This window comes from Bubalus kerabau, chromosome 4, assembly GCF_029407905.1.
Source record: "Bubalus kerabau isolate K-KA32 ecotype Philippines breed swamp buffalo chromosome 4, PCC_UOA_SB_1v2, whole genome shotgun sequence".
Lineage (NCBI taxonomy): Eukaryota > Metazoa > Chordata > Mammalia > Artiodactyla > Bovidae > Bubalus > Bubalus kerabau.
The window spans coordinates 126,860,341-126,864,943 of record NC_073627.1 but is presented as its reverse complement, the minus strand read 5'-3'; positions in this window follow the sequence as shown (position 1 = coordinate 126,864,943).

Here is a 4,603-nt window from a genome sequence, read left to right as displayed (position 1 = left end):
GGACAACTGTGTGAGAAAAAGATTATGAGCTGTGGAGTCCCAGGCAACCCTTTCTTCTCTGCACAAAGTGGGGGGAGGCTGGATGACCTTAGAGACTCTTGCAGTTTGATGGGTCTATTTGCCTCTGTGAGAATAACACCTTATCCATGAAGGGCTCCCTACCTCGCCTTCTCAACCCTATTCCATTACTGTCAAGTTTGATAGCAGAAATGCCACTGCACTGATGAAACTTTTGGTGTCACCAAATCCTGCGCTTACCTTTATCAGAGACATGGTGAGCAAGAAGGATCTGCTTCCTAAGGGTTGGGAAGAGGCCACATATCAGAAAGAGCAATACCAGGTGGGAAGTATCAGGGTGAGGGTTCAGAATGTGTGACAGGTGAAGGGTCCAGCCAGTCGTCTGCCCTGTGTCTCCAGCGCTCAGGGTACAATTTCCAAAGGACTGGCCATCACCCTTAGAAGATAATTTAAATTCCAGTCTGTTCCTTGGGACCATTTTGTCCCTGAAGTCATTTAAAGTTTGGAAAGTGAGTTGACACATTTAGAAACTTTGTATCCTTCTGGGATAACATCCCCAAGATCCAATTATGTTGAAGACATCAGGAGGAAGTTAACTGCCTGCTTCCTTTCTCCCTCCTTCCTTCTCTCCCTCCCTCCCTTCCTTCTGTCTTAATATCATAATCCCATTAATAGAGTCCAGCAGCCTGCTGGTCAATGATTACATGACTCATTCAGAGGCCAAGTCTTTTCTCCTGCGCTGTAGTCAAGCCCCATCACCCCACGTCTGTGCTTGTATGTTGTTGTGTTAGTCGCTTAGTCATGTCCAACTCTTTGCAACCCCATGGATTGTAGCCCATCAGGCTTCTCTGCTCATGGGATTCTCCAGGTAAGAATACTGGGGTGGGTTGCCATTCCCTTCTCCACAAGTCTGTGCTTATGCAGTGGTGTATAGGGGTCTGAGTGAGAGACATATTCTCTTCCGAATTTTCAACTTGTGGCATTAGGGCCCTTGAAGTATCCCATCATGTTCTTCCTGAATCCTCTCCTGGCATCCATCTCAGCCATTGCCCTTTCAGCATCCTATCATCTGCTCATGTGCTCCCAGACCTTATAGGGACCCCAGATAGGATGTGACCCAGAATAGGGATGGATCCAGAAAAAGGGTACCATCCTTTATCCAGCAAATGATTATTGAGTGTGTACTGTTACACAGAAGGCAGATATGTGCCAAGAACCAGGGTCAGGAAAGTGAAAAGAAAGCTACCACACAAGGAAGGAAGCACAGGCCAGCGAGAATGCCCACGCTCATGTGATAGCCCAGAGGGAGGCGAGGGCCAGACCTCCTGGAGGAGGTAACCCAAGGTCCGCGGTGTGCTGGCGCTGGCTCACAATTGTGTACATCTCCCAACTCCCATTCAGTGACTGTTGGTAGCTTGAAATGGGCCCTCCTATGAGTGTTTAAACCACAGAAATCAGCAAATGTTCCAGATCAGGGCTTTTTCTGACTTGGGGATGTGGTTGTTAAACATTCATCAGCACACCACTGGTGTGGAGGAGTGTCCATCTGCCAGATGAAGGGGAGTGGGGAATCATTCCAGCCAGAAAGGGCTGCATAAATCAAGGCACAGAAACGAGAAGGAGCCCCTGGAATAAGGAGTGGCCAGAAGGGCAGTGTTGCTAGAGCACAAAGGGGCTGGATGGGGAGGAAGGCAGGGCTGGACCCATACTGACCTTTGGGGACATCCTGAGGAGCTAGGACTTTCTCCTGTAGCAGATGAGGAGGCAGTTGGGGATTTTAAGTAAGGGTCTGACACGATGAAATCTGCATCTTAGGTTGGTCCTTCCAGTCACAAAGTGGAGAGAACACTGGGGGCAGGCTGGAGGATAAGGTCTAAAGAGACAGAGAAACACTTCAGGCAAATGAAGATAAGAATACTGACTGGGGAGTGATGAAGCGGTGAAGATGAGAAGATGCAAGAAATGTTTGGTAGATACAAAATACAATATTAGATTTTGGTTGGATGTGACAGACAGGAAAGAGGATAGAATCAATGTTTCTAGCTCAGATGATGGGAGGATGATGGTGACATCACCAAGGTAGAGAATATTGATCAAGCTGATGGTTTGCGGGGAGAAGATGATTCATTTTGGAGTATAGAATGTTTGAGGAACTTCCAGAAAAATATGGGGGAAACGTCTGAGCTCGAGACTCATCAACTTATCCATCACTTAGGGAGAGTTGCTGGCACTGACCTGCTGTCTGTAGGTACAAGTCTAACTTTACTGCCATGGGAGATTGTTGGCAGACCCCTGAAGTGCCGGTCATACTATCTACAGTTTCCTTGAGCTCTGGGCCACTAGGGACCCATCTGCTGTGTTATGAGAACTTTCTGAGGAAGTGGATTTCTGAGGATAGAAAAGCGACTCCCTGTTGGCAGGGGAGAGAGTAAGGCCATGGAGACCAGTGGCCCAGAGGAGGTCAGCAGGGGTGTGGACAGTCGAGGGTCAAGATTCACGAGTGAGGGGCAAGCAAGGACTGGAAGAACAGTTGACTCCAGAGCAGAGGAACTACAGGCAGCTGCTCTGACCATGCATAAAAACACCCTCCTTCCTCTGGGAGGCCTTAAAGGGATAACTGGGACCCCAGTCATAGAAGTCTAGATAGACCAGTGCTCTCAGGCAGTAGCATGCATCAGAATCACCTAGGGGACCTGTTAAAACACAGATTGGAAACACACAGGTACACACAAACACACATACTCATGTGTGCACAAGCAGGTTGCTGGGACCCACCCCCAGAGATTAAGTAGGCCCAGGGAAACGCCCAGGAATCTGCATTATCAACAAGTTTCCAGATGATGCTGATGCTGCCCTCTGCCATCACATTGAGTAGTCCGGGGCTAAACTTCCTACTAACTCAGCGTGTGGGGTCTCAGGGCATTGAGATCTGAGGTATTGCTGAAAATGCTTCTCCTCATTACTCCTCATTGTCTAGGGAAGCCTTGGACAGACCAGCCAAGGGGATGTTGGGTTTTAATTGGACAAGAGGGAGCGCTGTGTGTCAGAAATCTCCTTTCTGCAGGTGTGTTTGTGTGTAAATGAGTTTACCAAAGAGAAGTGGACTGAAGGAGTAGTCTGAACTCCAGCGAGCCCAGCATCCCCTGGGGAGACATCTCTGTTTATTGTGGCATTCTGAGGACAAATGTGGACATGACACCCCCATGAAATTCACAAGGCCTGTAACCAGATCCCTACTCAAGACATTTGGAGATTCTGTCAGGCATCGGGAGTAACAGCACGGTCTCTATGAAGGCGGAAAAGCAGCACTGCCATTTTGAGATGATCCCAGGGCTGGAATCAGGTGCTCTAAAGGTCAGAGAGACAGAACTTTCCTGAAGGGAAGGGAAGGGGTGGTAGAGGGAGGGGCCAAAGCGCTGCTCCTTCATGGAGGGAGCCCACTCGTGCGGCATGAGCTCAGTGGAGAAGCGAGTGTGTAATCTCTCGTGTCTGAACGCTGGGTCATCTAAACAGTACTTGTCTGATTCACCGCTTTGTCCCAGGAAGTCTCAAGTTCTCCTTCTGAGGGGGTTCCTTACGTTGTTTCCAGGCTCTGCACCAGAGTGGCAGAGTCTCCACCATGGCAGACTCTGGGCAGTGACCCCCAGGAGTTGGGGGACAGAGAACTCTGCCATGCAGGGATGAGCCGGAGCCACTCAGACCCTGATTGACAGGCCAGTGCCTGTTTAACCATGAGGCCCAGTGGTGCCACCGTGTCCCTGCCCCCGTGAACCCCACAACATCCCCTAACCCTTGAGGAAATCCAAGTGTGAAGGAGGGGGAGGCTCCTGGCACTTAGAGGGCAGAGGTTAAAAATGCTAGACATTCTGAATACAAGTTACTACAGCCCAGGAAAGGAGGGTCCTTCCAGCTGTTCACATCCAAGTATCCTTCATACCTGCCTCATGGGGTTTGGGGAGCACTAGATAAGATTTAGAAAACATCTGTAAGTTAATGGCAACCCTTAGTAATATCTCACCATTATCTCAAATACAACAAATCAACCGGCTGTAAACTGTTTCAATCACGGAAACTATCTCTTAGTCATATCTCTATTTCTAGTAACTAGCCTGGAACTGGGCACAGAGGAGTAGAGAAACTATACACGGAAATGTCAGAGACTACCGTGTAGCCACCCTAACCCCACCAGCCCAGACAGCCTCTCCTTCTAACTTCCTCCAGGTCTCAAGATCTGAGATTTTAACCATTGTTCATTTTTCTCTCTCCTGCATGTCCCACCCCTGATCTATCTCTAAATTCTATAATTTCTTCCTTCTAAATATCTCCCAGGGCCACTGTCTCCTCCATCCCTGTTACTGTCATCCTGGGCTGATTCTGCCTGCCCTTCCCAGGCCCAGTCCCCTGGACAGCTTTGTGACATTCTCAGACATGTCTCAGTCTCTGGCTGGTCCCACTCTGCTGGACATTCTCTGAAGGCAAAGACCCACTTTCGGCCATCATGTCCCCCACGCACCCCTACCCTCTGGTACCTGGCACAAGGCCTGACACAAATGATGTGTTTGTAGTGTAGAGATTGTTCAGAGTG